The sequence below is a fragment of the Protopterus annectens genome, chromosome 5.part0 (assembly GCF_019279795.1).
Source record: "Protopterus annectens isolate FY-2018-M chromosome 5.part0, PAN1.0, whole genome shotgun sequence".
Lineage (NCBI taxonomy): Eukaryota > Metazoa > Chordata > Ceratodontiformes > Protopteridae > Protopterus > Protopterus annectens.
The window spans coordinates 1,669,296,904-1,669,313,692 of NC_056735.1; positions in this window are offsets into that span (position 1 = coordinate 1,669,296,904).

A 16,789-nucleotide genomic window follows, 5' to 3' on the forward strand; every position below is an offset into this window, starting at 1 on the left:
ACTGCTGTATTCTCTCACCCTCTAACCCTCCCTCATGGGGCCATTCCCTATCTAGTAACTCTTTATTCCAGTATAAGGAATCCCCTTTACCTTGAGAATCAGGCACCTCCCAAGCTACCTCCCTCAAGCCTTGTAATGTAGGGTCTAAGAGCTGAGCCTGTCTCAACTTCCTCTTTGTAATCCTTCCTAGCTCCTCTTCAACAGGAAGTCTTGTGTCCTCTGACAGCAGTGCCTCACTGTCGGCCTGGGTACTACTACTCACCTCTGCCCTTGCAGTCACTCTATCCAAGGAAACATCAGTAACCACCAGCAGCTGTGGCTCACCTTCAGTCTCACTGCTACAGGGTAGCTCCCTCCCTGAAGTAGCCACCTCCCCAGGCCTGGCGTCAAGTGTGTGGTCTGTCTGCCCCCCCCCCAGGCTACCAGACCCACATGCCTGTCTCCAAGCCTAAGTGCATGCACACAAGGTACTGCATTAACAAAATCATTCCCTGTTAAGACATCTGCAGGAATATCCTCAAACATACCTACTTGCTTGCTTCATTTTTCACCCTCCCAGTCAAGGTGAACCCTAGCCAAAGGTATTTTAATGAGGTCCCTCCTAAATCTCTGAATGAAGTGGATCGCCTAAGCAAGTAGTGCTCCTCTTTAACCATTCCAGGATTCACAATGGTTAGGTCAGAGGCTGTGTCTCTCTCTTAGCAGTAGTCTGTTTCCCATCTACTAAGATAGGATATAACCTCCTAAGGTAGTTTGGTACATTTGTTGTCTCCAGACAACTTACCACTGGCATTCTGTTATTCCCACTTGCTGGCTCCACTATCTTTTGTTCCCCACCTTGCCTTCTTCAGCATATATATGCTACATGGCCCCACTGGTTACATTTAAAACACTTAACTCTTGGTCCTGGCTGTGTATTTGAACTAGTGGCTTTTCCTGTTACTGGCAGACTCTTTTGGGGCAGTTTAGGTTGCCCACCATGGGCTCCCTTATACCCATGTGCAGCACTGAATTTCGCTTTCCCATGCAGTGATGCCTTGCTTGCTAGGTATAGGTCTCCTTTCTTTCCCCAGCTCATCTGCGGTGTTGTTCTCTATCTACCAATCAGATTCTCATGTCCTCAGGCAGAGTGCTAAGGGCTTATTCCCCTCACCAAAAGGTCTGCCAGCTTTTCAAAAGTCGTGGCCTGACACCCACTAGCCCACCTATAAAAATAAGTGCTTAACTCAGAAATATAATCACACACATTTTTATCTGCCTTGCGTGTATGCTAATGAAACTTTTCTGTAAGCTTCAGGTTTTAACTTAAAGCATTCCAATAAACACATTTTAACTGTATTATAATTTAAGTCATCAGTATCAGACAATTTAGAAACAGCAGTTACAGCATTACCATGGAGCAAGGGGGTCAGGAACCGTATTAGAGCCCTTGGTCAACACTGTACTTTTTTACATACCCTTTCAAACATATGACTAAAACTATCCAAATTATCGTCCTCTGTAAATTGTGGAAGAAATTTACTGACGTTTATTGCTTCTGGGGTTCAGTTACCCCTTCCCCATTACCTCCTTGACCTGGTAAACAGTCAGCATTTCCTTTTTATGTTGTCTCTGCCTTTCATTTTCTTTGGCTTCCAGACATCTCAGTCTCTCTTTTTCTTCAGCCTCCAAATGCTGCAGTCTCTCTGCTGATTCTAGTGCCAAATGTTTGGCCTCCAGTGCAAGCCTCTTTAGCTCCAGCTGGATTTTTAAGTCCTCTGAGACAAAGTTAAACTGTCCATTTTCTGAGAGTTGTACATTCCCAAGGCCAGTTTGGTTGTCTTCCTGGTTGCTAGTCTGTGCTGCAGCTGTGACTAAGGCTGCAATCATTCCCCTTTAGTCAGGTTGGCATACATCAGTCCTTTAGCTTGGCACATCTCAGCCAACTGGCTCCTTGTCAGCTTGCCATAACCCCTGCTGACATCCTTGCCTGGTCTCCCTGACTGACTAAGCTAACAAAAAAATAAATAAAACTATCGTGATATGAAACTCTGAATGTCTACCATGTGGCTGGTTGAGATTACAAACACCTTCTTTAGTGACCACTATTTACAGGCTACAGGAGTTCAATATCCACACCACTGATTCCCAATATGTGATGTGGTGATCCCACCACTGCCAACCAATAAATATATGATGTGGATATCCCACTACTGCCACCAATACATATGCAATGACCCACCTCTGACCAGTAATCAAGGAGCCTCAATCTTCATCACATATTCACTGGAAGGATAACAGGTATACACACAGTATTTCTTGATGCAGCTCTCTGCATCAAGTGAAATTTCCCTTAAGAGCATACAGAGACCACAGTCAATCTGGGGCTGGCTTCTCCCTCTTTCCCCAGATCCCCAATAAGACTCACCACTGGCACACCTATAGACTTGAGTCCTTAACCAGGGCTCCAAGCCAAGTTCTTGAACCCTGTCTCTGTCCAACCAGTGCTTTGCGTCCCTGCCCAAGTAGCTGACACACACAATTTTGGAGATTTGCACACACACACACACACACACACACACACACACACATACACACACACACACACACACACACACATGGGAAAAGCTGGCACAGTATTACTAGAGGTGCCTGTTTCTGTCCAGTCTATAAGGTAGTTACCACTGCCACCAGAACCCCTTGTTAGCTACTTTAAGGCCCTTTGGTAAGGTACAATTGTAGCTTGTCACAATCATTAACTGAATGAGGAAAATTCCCCACAAAAGAAACATGATTTAAAGCTGGCCAACATATCTTAATGTCCCTCTATGACCAGCCACACCAATAACACATGACAAGTGTTTCACCATGTTTTTTTCACATTTCAAAACAGTTTCAAGCCTCCACTCTACATTCCATAGGCTTCTTTCATCTCTAACAGTTTTACACAGACCCTGCATACATTTTTAACACTGTGTTCTTCCAGTTCATCAGTTCTAAACAGCAAAGTAATATTTTTTAGCATTTAAGATACCACCAGAAAACAATTTTCCACAGTTAAATGGCCTTCACTTTGTTGCACAGCAATTTCATCATCAGTGTATCAGTTTGAAATGTAAGTCACAAAAATATTCCAATATGTATAACAGGGCACATTTCTTGAACTTTTAAACCCTGAACAGGTACCAAATTTTCCCATGCATAATATCTATTATAGTCAAATGTTTGTTCTTATTCGCACAGTTATTTTATTATTTTTAAAAACAGTTTTACTTACAATTTGTAACTGTTCTCCTTTTTACCTGCTGTCACTGCTGCATATATTTAGTTACTGCATTATCTGCTTTCACAAAAACAGACACCTTTTTAATTTGTTGATGTTTTCCTTTTCTACTTTATGCCATTGCTTCATAAGTTTTAACTGCTGCATTCTCTGTTGCCACATCACCTGGTTCAAGTTCCACATTACCATCCTCAGCACTTCCAAAAAAGTTATCTGTCATCTCACCCCATGAAACAGCAAAACTGTCAGCTGCATCATCCTGCTTGATGATTTTTAACAGAACATCATCTGCAAGCCCTTTTGACACCAGTTCTGTTATCTGCACTACTTCAACAGACTCACTTTCTTATTTCTCCACACAGACAGCTAAATACTGCTCATTTATAATATCCACCACACAGGAACATTTTTTACAATCTGAAGTTCTATATCAAGCATATTTTTCTCAAAATTCTCACTTTCACCTCTAAACTCTCTATTGTATTTCTCTCATTCATGCTGCTGCTTCCCATAAGCCTTTTCTTTGCTGCTGCAGGAGCCCTCTGGCACCATCTAGCATCTCCAAAGAGTAGGGGAAGTTCCCCAGTGCCCTGGCCAAATTTCTCCTAGTAGTATAAATACCACCTCAAGTCTCCCCTGAAAAGAGGCTACCACCCTAGTGGGACTAATCAGGCCAACAAAGGATAAATAAGTGAGTAAATAAGTAAATAAATAGAGACATAAATAAATAAATAATAAAAATGAATGATGAGATACGGAATATTTGGTAACAGCAAACAGTATGGTCCTAAGTTCTTCTTCATTCTATCTTTGTAAATGTAGTCTCTAGTACTGATGGCTCATGTAAGACATTGCTCTCATTTTTTTATGGAAATTTCCAATCTTATATAACTAGTGGGGGAAAAAGAATATCTAGGCTTTTGAATAGTGGCTAAAACATTGTTTTCCCCCCATGGTGCCTTTTTAAGCAGTCCCAAACTACTTCCAACATAGCAAATCAAAACCAAGAAAACCTAAACGTATTACTGCCCAATGGTAAGAGTCTAAACAAAAAACTCTGTGCTCTAGAAGCTCTCTTTACCCTAGAGAATGATGATGTCTGTGTGGTCACTGAGATGTGGTTTAAAGCCGTGGAGTGCACACCAACAGTGCACTATTATAATGTCTTCCACACATTTAGGCCAGCTACTTCTCAGGCAGGGACTAAAGGTGGAGGTGTCTCTGTTTACATAAGAAATAAATATACTTCAAACAGAACAATGCACTTGAGCTACTCCATATTCAAATCACCAAAGGTAAAATTCAATACTACTTCCTTGCAAAGCTATAGGTCCCCCTCTATGACCCAGGAATCCTATACCATGAATTTCAACTTATTAGAAATACTAGCCATCCAAGCCAATACCATATTCATGGGTGACTTTAATTACCCCACTATTAACTGGGAATCCTATACAACACCAAACGTACATGCACAGAGATTCCTGGATTTTGTAAACACAAACTCCCTGGACCAGATAGTCAATGCACCAACCAGAGATGTAGCCATACTGGATCTGATCCTCACTAATATGATAGACTGCTGCACACCCTTACTGTAATGCCTTCCCTGATAAGGTCAGACTACAGAATTGTCTCCTTTGAAGTAAAAATAAAACCTGGATCCCCAGCTAAACCTGGAATATTTGGGAACTATTCTAAGGCTAACCTCCTGCTATTAAGTGAGAACCTGGCAAAATCTCAAGGCCCCATAAACCCTGAGAACACTGCTGCTTATGCAGAACTGTTCACAGAAACCCTGTACAAGCATGTTAATAGCCTCATAGAGGCAGCTGTACCCACCAGGAAGGAGTACAGAACTAACTCTTAAAATAAGCCACCCTGACGGAATCACAAAATCAATAGGCTGTATAACAGGAGGAAGAAAACTGATGCAAAAATTAGGAGGTGCAGCACCCAGCAGGATAAAAGCACTCTCATCAACAAACAACTCAGAAGACAAATAGTCTACTAAAGCCAAATTTGAGCTAAGTTTGGTCTCCCAGGCCAAAGAGAACCACAAAGCATTCTTTAGCTATGTCCACATCCTCAAAGGCAGTACACAATTGTGTGCAGAGCTCATTGTAAATGGAGCCACCTATACTCTGCCAGAAGATATAGCAAACCTCTTGGCTGATAAGTTTAGCTCCAACTTTACCTCTCTCTCACCCTCAGCCTTCCCTCAGGAAATATCATCTAATATAACTACCCCTACTATGACTAGGGAACAGGTCCTTAATGCTTTCTCTAAGACCAAGAATACTACATCAGTGCGCCCAGACAATATCCCAGGATACCTTCTAAACAGCATGAAACATGACCTATCAGGGCCTCTAGAATTAGTCTCCAAACAGGCTTCATGTCTCATGAATGAAGAAAGGCTACAGTCATCCCTTTGCACAAAGGTGGGCCATCTACAGACCCTGGAAACTACAGACCCATAAGTCTCATTAGTCATGTATGTAAAACCATGGAATGAATTATCATGGAGATCATCAACAGAGATGTAGTAAACCTGCAGACACTGGACCCAACCCAGTTTGGTTTCGACAAGGGCAGATCATGCCTACTCAACCTGCTGGACTTCTTTGAGAAGGTCACTAGAGCAATAGATAATGGTAAAATTGTTCACACTGCCTACCTTGACCTGGTCAAGGCATTTGAAACACTACCCCACTTGGGCATTGTTGACAAACTCAAGAGGTTGGGTACAAACCTGTATATCACCCAGTGACTTACAGGACCCAGGAAGTTGGGGAGTCCATCTCTACGAAGAAGCCAGTCATAAGTGGAGTTCCTTAGAGATCAGTCCTTGGACCACTCCTTTTTGCATTTACTTAGAAGTCAAGGCCAGTGTCAGTGGTCTCTGGCTGACTAAATTGCAGATGATTGCAAATTAGGAGGTGTCATTGAATCTGACACTGACACACATGTTCTCTAGGAGGGGGTGACACAGACAAACAACTGGTGTCAGAGCCATGGACTAAAATTAAATGCCAAGACATGTATAATAGTATCCTTTGGGAAGTCATCCATTCCTGGTAACTATCATATTGACAACACATCCCTTTGAGCTGACCCAGTAGTCAAAGACTTAGGGACACACATATATAGCAATCTTGCTTTTGACCATCATGTGTCTACAGTGGTGAGGAAATCATTCTGTGTTGTGCAACTTATAAACAAAGGTATGGCATCTAAGTCCAAGGAAGTCATTGTTCTACTGTATTCTGCATTCATCAGGCCTATCATTAGGTTATGAGTATAATGCCCCCTTTGGTATGTACCTAACCAGGCATATCCAACAACTGGAACATCCACAGAGGTTACTCTCTAAAAGAATACAGGGCATAAGCAAAATGTCCCATGCAGACTGCCTCAAGGCCCTATCCATGTTCTCTGTCTCTTACAGGCTTTTGAGGGGAGATCTATGCCTGGCATACAGGGCATTGTCAGACCCCACTCTAATGGATGACCTGCATATACACAAAACAAACAGCACCAGAATTACCCATTCTGAAGACTTAAACCTTGCCTGCAATATAAATAGGACCTGCTGGAGAGATGAGTATGTATCCAAGAGACTACCCCATCTATGGAGCAGGCTCCCCATTCATGTGAAGCAGAGTTCCTGCCTAACCCAGTTTAAGTGCAAGTTGGACAACTGGATGGGAAACTGGAAATCCGTCTCTAGTTTGGCACCTGTGTCTCTAATGGACACAGGTAACTTGTAAATGGTTCCCCTCCCAGACCCATGCTTAAACTTACCAAGGGTATTAGAACTTGTCAGAGATGTGGGATGCATGGCTAGGCTTAAAAAGGCCCTTGTGGTCATTAGTCTAGTAAACACCTATGAACCTATGAATATCACTTAGAGAATGGGCTAACTGTACATCAGCACCCTGACTTGAGAAAGAGCGCTCTCCAGCAGGGCATTAATGTACAAATAATTCCTGATGAAAAACAAGTCTGCCAGCATATCAAGCTGCGATGGAGCTCGGACAAAAAAAACCTAATGGCCTCCATTATTTTACACTCGCTAAGCAATGCTTTAGCAGTTTAGTAGTATAAAATAATAAAGAAAAAAGTTCAAATAAACAAGTGAGTGTGTGTGTGTGTGTGTGTGTGTGTGTGTGTGTGTGTGTGTGTGTGTGTGTGTGTGTGTGTGTGTGTGTGTGTGTGTGTGTGTGTGTGTGTGAGACTGTATGCGTGTATGAGAGTAAGAGAGAGAGATAGATTGTTTGAGCTATTATTTTACACTCACTAATCAGCACTTTTGCTGTTTAGTGAGTGTAAAAAAATAAATGAAACAGGAAAACGTGTGTGGCTGTCTGCATGTGTGAGTGAATGCATGCACAAAAGCAGTAGACACTGAATGTGTGAAAGCAGCAGAGACTGTGGGCAGGATTCATGAAGGCTTGCACGGAGTGTAAGAGACGTGCAACACTCCATGCAAGCCTCGCGATCCAGGAACAGCCCTAAACTCCGTGTAAGAGACCAGCTAAAACATCTCTTACACGGACTGGGCGTGGACATGCTAAATACCTCACTTACAGCCAAAAGGTATGCAAATGAGGTATATTAGCGATCCATGAAGCAGAAACCAGTCTGTGTAAGAGACGTTTTAGCTGCAGAAATGTACTCAGTTGACAACTGAGTACGTTTCTGCAAATTCCACAACGGAGCCATGTCAGCTCCAAAAAAAGGGTGCATATGTCTCAGGCAGCATGCCAATGGCCAAATATGTGGCCATTGGCAAGGTAACCTGATGCAAAAATATTAAAAATATCATTTTTTTTTTGGCGATCGCCGATGTTTAAACCCAGCGCAGCCCCGCGCAAATGGGCTGCGCTGTATAAAACCATAAAAAAGAAGGTTATAAACCCACAAATGTGGGTTTCATGCAATACATGGAATGACAATGCAGGGACCAGCAGACCAAAAACAACATGGCCACCGTGTAGTGGTTGCTAAGGGGGGAAGTGAGTCTAAGACATGTAACTAAGCATTAGTAGGCAATCTCATGTAAATGAGGGTTAGGATACTGAATCTCACAGTCACATAGCAAATGAGCACAGTCTGAGTAGTGTAAGAGATACATAAGGGGGAGGAATAGAGTAGGAGATAGGTGACATCACAGGGGGGAATGGTAGAAAGAAATGCAGTTCATTGGAGGTCAGTGTAACATGACAGATGACAGACACAGATCATGGAAAGAGGTGTGCCACTAGATAAGTCAGGGAAAGTCAAGAAATGGAAGGTGTACACTGTTACTTACACCAAAGTTTCTTGCTGGGCATGCATGTGCACGTGTGCACGCCATGAAGCGCGAGTAGGGCAGTGTGTGCACGTGTAAGGCAGACTGAGCATGTGGGAGCATGTTGGGAGATGTTTAACACTGTTTGCACTGGTGTGCGCGCGTGTAGGGCAGGCTGAGTATGTTGGAGGCTGTTGGCAGACGTGTAACAGTGTTTGCGCGGGTGTACACGTGTTTTAACCTGAATAAGTAGATTCTGAACCGTGTAAGCACGTGTGCGTGCATGTAAGCCCCTGTGAGCGTGTTTCTGATGGTATGCACGTTGCTCCCCCCTGAGGAAACAGAAAGGAAAACGGAAGCAACAGAATTAATAGGAAGCTAGCAGGGATAACTGCTGAAGCTAGCAGGTGAAAACAATTAGAAGCAGGCAATTACACAGGCAGAATAGTAGCCCAGCCCAGCACTTAAAACTCTGCAAACAGTAGTGCAGGATGTTTCTCTTAAGAGACACTGCAAGACAGGAGTAAGCTAATAGAAGTGAAAACTGAAAAAGCTTCACTCAGAGCAGAAATGTTAGGGGCTGCCATAGCTGTCATAATGAGACATAGGCGACTTGCTGAGGGTGGTGACAATGCAGATGGTGCCAGACAACCCACAGTGAGGAGACGGAGAAGAGTGTACAGGCCCAGGGTCACCTACCACAGGTTACATGAGCTGGAAATAGTAGAGCGCTATAGAGTGGACAGAGAGCTCCTGCAGCAAATTGTTGAGCTGTGCAGGCCACGCCTCACACACAGAACCAACAGAGGGGAACCCATCCCAGTGGAAACCAAGGTATGTGTTGGCCTAAGAATACTAGCAACAGGTACCTTCCAGAGACCAACTGGTGATATGATGGGGATATCACAGGCATCAGCCTCCAGGGTACTGCACCAGTTCCTGGATGCCATGTCAGCACATGTCGGTGATCATGTATATTTCCCCAATGCCCGTGAGGTATTGGCCAGCAATATGCGTCTCTTCCAGCAAATAGCGGAATACCCTGAGGTAGTGGGTGCAATAGACTGCATGCACATACGCATCAAAGCACCAGCCGGTGAGCAGGGTAGGGCTTACATTAACCTCAAGGGCTTCCCCTCCATCAACTGCCAGGTCATGTGTGATGCCCAGGGCATAATAATGAATGTGTGTGCTGGCTGACCTGGGAGTTACCACGATTCCCACATCTGGCATTTGACACAGCTGTACCAGACATTTGCCAATGGGGACATCCCACACAGACACCTAGTGGGGGGTGCAGGTTATGCACCGGAGCCGTGGCTGATGACACCCATCAGAAACGCACACACATCTGAACAGGAACGCCATAATGAGGCACACGCACAAACACGTAATGTAATAGAGCGTGTGTTTGGGCTGCTCAAGTCACGGTTCCGGTGTCTGGACACATCTGGTGGAGCCTTGCAGTACACACCAACTACATGTACCCAAATTGTCATGGTATGTGCTATGCTACATAATATGATCTTGCGAAAACAGCTGCAGCAGGACCAGCATAGGACTGGGCCAAACAGCCCCCCACCATTGCCAAGGCCATCACAGGCAGAGCGTGACTCGGAGGAGGAACAACCTGAGTCTGCCCCAGTAGGCAGAAGGAGGCATGCCCAGTATGCCCTGGCCTTGGCAAAGAGGCAACGCATAGCACATACACTGGCTCAGTAGGAACCCTGGGAATGATACCCTCTGACTCACTCAAATAATAACATGGATGCCTAAAATGACATGACCTGCTCACAAACATGTACAGGGAAGTGTAATATGCGCATCCGACAGAGGCAGCGCTGCAGCACCACCTGAGACATGAATGCCATGTGTTAAGTAATGTAACACCATGTACTATATGCACACCTGAGCACCCTGACTAACATCCACCCTCACCAAGCATGAAGCCACAAAATGACGATGGGATGATCAAGTGCAATAACTGGCTGAAGTAATGCAGTTAGTCAAAGGGGAGCCAATATGTTTCTGGCTGGGAAGACATGCGGAGCATGACATGATGCACCACCTTCTAGGGGTGGCGTGCACCTATCATGCCATGCCCCATGGATACTGGCAAAGGCTGTCAGTACCCACAGCATGCCCTGAATAGGTAAGTCTCAAAACACAAACCCACCTTCATAGGTTCCACAAGGGATAGGAACCTAGATGTAATGCTACCCAATGCCAGAAGTCTAAACAGCAAGATGTGTAAGGTGTAAACGCACACAGTATGGAGAATGTAGATACCAGTCCTGTAATAGAGAACTGGGTCAAGGCTCACATCAGCACCCTAACATTACCAGGTCACACCTCATACTGTGCTGTACAGCCGCAAAACATGGAACAAGCTACAAAAAGATGGTGACTAGCAATAAATGTCAAGGAAAACCACACCCCCATGTTGGTGCCACAACAAGAAGCAGCATGGATTAGCCATGGTCAAATACCAATGGCTAAAACCGCCTCCCAGTATATAGCCTGCTGCAGACTACTGTCCTAATACCAGGAACTGCACCTGGCCTATGTCGGAATACATGAATATATCAAGCCCCCCAAACCACATTATATTGCTTGACTGAAAATACCCAGACATACACCGGGAGCATTATACTAGCACCAACACAGTAGGAGAAAAGTTCCCAGAATCCATAAACCAAAATGCCCAAGAACAATGTACCACTCCCACAAGAGAGGTAAGCATACTGGATGTGATAATCAGCAACATGTGTACTGGATGGCAAGATGAGAAGTGTACCCCTCACTGGTAAGACCAGACCATAGAGTAATCACACTGGATATACACATCCTGACCCCAGTCCCTGGCCAGAATACCACAGTGAAAAACATGTGTAAAGCATAGGTTGCAGCCCTCCAAACTGATGGTGAATCCACGAAAGGCCCTGTGCAAGTGCAGAATATGGGACACACCACAGAACATGTTATACAGGCATTCCATGAACACAGCCAGGAATGCTTGGAGTATGCAATCACAAATAACAATAACACACAATGCCATACACGCAGGCATCTGGCATGCTGGACTCCAGCCATTACCAAACCATGCAAGAGAATGAGGAAGCTACCACATGATAGAGCAAACATAAATAGGGAAGTAATCACTGACCAGTAGTATGGCAATAACATATGTCCACACATACAATCCACTAAGTCCAGCCACAACAAGTAGAATCTGTGAATCCAGAGGCAATGTGACACCAGTCCCAAGTACACAGACAACCACAACACCCCCCAATAAATACAAATATATGTGATAGATGCAACCATGTATCCAAACCAGAGGTTGAGCTCCACCAACTCAGTACTGTTAAAACTAGTCAGGAGGAGAAGGTAACCACATACACCACAAACCCAGTCCCACATAGACCTACCACAACTGTAAACCAAACACATAAACACAGACAAATATTCCCAGAGGCCTTAATTACAAACACACCACACCAACAGAAGCCTCCAAAGCAGATCACAAGCAACCACAACCTTCAAACATAGCACATGCAACAAATAGTACGCAAAGCTGGTGTGCCAAACAGTCACAGGCCAGAAGGAGAAACAACATGCCTGATACAGTTGTAATAGGTGTCTGTATAGGCAGACACACTGCTGTCCCACTCACCAGACTGAACAAGGGAAAGGGTAGAGTAAGCTGCCTGTAGGCTGCCACAAAATGCCACATAACACAAGCACGCAGGTCACCCCAAAGCAAGCAGAAATATGATGCACTCAATGTCCATGCTGGTGTGAATTACCTGAGATGTACCTCCCTGGTCAACATGAAAAGAGACAAGGATGATCCCTCTGAGTATGTACCCCAGGCTGGTATGACACTGGCTGTGTGCAGCATCCAACCCTCACCAAGAATGATGCCACAGTACAAACACAGAATGCTCATGTTTAACAGCTGGCACAGTTACAGCTGTCAGTCCAAGAGGGTCTAATGTCTGTCTGCTTGAGATGTCAAGCATGACAAGCCATGCTGCTGTTCCAGGGATGGCTTGCACCTGTTACCACTGTGCGTCTGGATACTGGATAAGGCCTTTGCCACCTCCATAGAGCCGTATGTAGGCAAGGCCAAAAAGACTACCCACCACCCTAGAAAACATAAGTTGTAGGAAACATAAGGGTAATGCTGAACAATGCCAGATGTGTAAACTGCAATATGCATGCCCCTGAGGCACTTCCCATTATGGAGAACATTGATGTCTGTGCAGTGACAGAAGCCTGCTGCAAGCCTAGTGATAGCACACCAGCACTACTAGGTTATACCACATATCATGCATTATGGCCCCAACACCTGCACCAAAACATCAAAGGAGGGGGAGTATCCATATGCAGCACAGACACCCATATGGCCAGGTAACTGACAATGCACAAAGCAGCGGAGACCACCCATGTGCACCTAAGTGTAGTCCAAACTGCTGTACAGTCTGTGGCATGTGACAGACCACACTCTCACACACAAGAACTCCACCCAGAAATCCTGAAGACACTGGACAGTATGAATGTCCCACCAAATACCAGACAAGGTACACACAAATTACCACATAGGTGGCAAACCATTATGTATGCAAGGAGTAATCAGGGACCTAGGGACACAGGTCGACAGTAATCTGTCATGTGACACTCACAATGCCAATGTGGCTAGGAAGATTGTCGATATTGGACACCGTATCATGAAAAGATTCACATCTACATCAACAGAGGTCACTGTGCCGCTGTACTGTTCCCTTATCAGACCCATAATCTAGTACAATGACTCATATGGGATGTACCGTACGTGACACCTGCAGCGGTTCAGAAGACCTCATAGTTACCCCACCAACAGGATAAAGGGTGTGAAATATATGTCATATGCTGCCTGGCTGTAGACACCCCAGCTGAATGCAGTCACAGACTGCCTACACAGAGGCATTGTATGTCTGTTGTACAAGGCCATGTCCAACACAGGAGTAATGGACATGCTCCACCACAGGAAATCAAAGCCATTGGAGCTGTGAGAGTGACAGATGTCAGCCTCAACACATAATGAAATAAGATGTGCTGGAGGGGCAGATACATAACCCAGAGGCTCCCCACACCCAGAAACAGGATCCCAATCCATGTTAGGCAGAGCCCCTCACTGACACCCCTCAACAGGAATATTGCCACGTGGATGGATGATCGTACATGTATACTGGGGGTCCTCACTGTGTCACGACCAGACAGAGGCACAGTGAAGAAATTCATAAATGGCCATAATAGAACATAGCAAGTGGTGGCGAAAGACACACACACACTCCGGCTAGGCTTACTAATAGCCTAGGGTGTATAGCCTAGTATGAACCCATGAACCTATGAAGATACAAAATGTACAGGACACTAAGGATAATCACAAGGCTTACCCAACTGATGGTAGGAACCATGTTGGGCATCCACAGATATGCTCTGAATCACACAGATATTACAAACAACATACCAAACACACACACATATTGCTAACATACAACCTGTCAGGTGCAGTGCAAACACCCCCCCCCAGAGTGCAAAATACCTATCCCAGCAGACTGATGGTCCCCTGACATTGCAGATGCTGAGGTAACAGCCATCATCTGCAAAGCAGAACACACAGCAGCAAAGGTATGTGATGCTGTCCTGGGCTGAGGCCAACATGGACTCCAAGAATAATGGAATGCCAAATCACACTACTGCCCAATGTCAGCCTTACCACAGGATATGTACCCAAAGAGCAGTGTACAACAACAGTGGTCCATCACAACAAAGGTGTTGCCTGAATGGATACTGCAAACTACCACCCCAGGATCCTGACAAGCTTGTTCTGCACAGCTGTGGAAAGGATCAGTATGTACCGCAGACAGAAGGCTATTGTGGACCTACTGATACTGGACCCTACACAGTGTGGCTGTCGTAACTGCAGATTCTGCCCCTAAACATGTTTGACCCATTTGAAGCAGTTATTAAGGTCATTGATGAGGGCAATGTGGTCCACACAGCGGAGCTGGACGGTGGACATGCTTCTAGACAATACCGTACAAGTTCAGTATGGATATGTTCACCAGCTTAAATATATACCCCTATGTCAGTAGAGGGGTTGCAAACCAGACCAAGGACAGAACTGACATGGTCAGACATGCCGCATCCATGTCAGACTACAAAGCAGATATGAGTGGCATCCCACAAGGCCTGGTCTTGCCCCCCCCGTTCTGTATATATGTCCCATAGGTATAGGCCACCATGGAAGGACTGTGACTGAACATGTATGCAGAGGAGTACAAACAGCCCACCATATCCGACCCCCAGCTGACACAAGCAACCCACAAAAGGGCCACCTACAAACAGACAACTGGAGCCATAGCCATGTCAGCAAGCTAATTGCAGAACTGTGTATAGACAACCACCGTGGATATACAGTAAGTGCCCAGAAATTACTACACAGGTGTTAACCCATAACGTACCTAACATGTAATGTGAGACCTGGGTACAAAAGGTGATAGATATCCTGCACTGGACAAACATGTGGCTGTAGTGTTCATAGAAACATATACTATATACCCACCCAAACATGAAGGTTGGCAGATGTAGATAAGGGGAACTCACTGTGGCTCTGCAGTCATCCTCCATCAGTGTCACAATTGACTACAATAGCCCCTGTGGGATATATCGCAGCAGACACCTCCATCAACTGTAAAGTCCACAACAGTACCCCACCAGGAGTAGCAAAGAGCATGAACAGATGCCATGTGTTGCCTGAGTAAACAAACTGCAGCCCCACACACCGCCATACTGCCCAGCTACAGGCAAGCTGTGCCTGATGTATGAAGCCATGTCCAACCTGGAATCAATGAACATGCTGCACCTTGTACAATCTGAATGGCAGTGAGCTATGCACATGAGACACCTGAACCCCAGCACTGACATACATAGGACAAGCTGTACAGAATGATCCATAACACAGAAGGCACCCCCACTCTTCAGTAAACTCCTGGTACAGGTCAGCCAGAGAGTCACATATCGACACCCCTCAAGAAGAATCCTGATGAGTGGATGGGAGATGGTAGGCTAACCCTGGGTATCACTGTTATGTCAGAGGTAGACGGAGGCACAGTATACTAACCATGACATATGTCATGGCAAACTCCAGTTACAATGTGTGTCAAAGGACAAACACACCCTGTGACTAGCATCAGAAATGGCCTAGGGAACATCGCTAGTGTTTGCCAATGTCCACCGATGTTGTGGAATACACTAACAATGTTGGACGAGCCTGGTGTAGGTAGTCCATATCTGAACATAATGCAACATGGTCATATGTGCACAACTGGCCCCTACACAGACTGTTGTGCTCACTATGAAGATGTCAAGCAGTCATAGGACTAAAGCCCAGGATACTGACTACCACAGTGAAAGTACTGAACCAGTACACTATACGGTACTACAGTGTTAGGTCATTATGAAAGTATGTTGAGAACTGTCTGCAAAGTATCCCATGCAATCCCTGCAGGCACAGTATAATCCCTGTTGTGGCAGACATGAAGCAGTTGGCCAGTTAGTACACAACATGACACCCAACACACAACCATAAACGTGAGATATTGTTGAAGTTCACACACACCCAAATATGTGGTGGACTTCAGAGTGCAACATATGGAAAGCTCACACTGGGCATGCTTGCACACTTTGATAAATGAGGCATATGTCAGACAACATGCCATGGAAAGGCTGAACTGGGCATGCTCACACACTTAGGCCATATCTCCGTTTAGCAGTTGGCCACACATATCTGGTATTTGTATGCGTGTCAGTCCAGGAACCAACCACAACACAGCAATCTGCCCAGTGCACACAGTAAATGACTACAGAGACATAAGTGATATAGTGGATTGCCGTCATATGCAAACATCTTCCACAGATACACAAGTTGGTCATAGGAACAGGGAATGCTATGGCAATAAAGACCTGCAAACAGTAGAACAGCACAACAAATATTGTGCATCCGACAATTGAACATATGGGTGTAGAGGTCAATACTAGGCTTGTTGCCCTAGGGAATGACAGCTCAGCCAGAGTGTGCTTGGCATCTGCATCCCCAGGACAGTAGGCTACTGTGCCACTGTAAAGTAGGTCACAGAAGGCAACATGTGAGGCTAGTGAGCTGTGCCTCTGTCAAGCAGGGG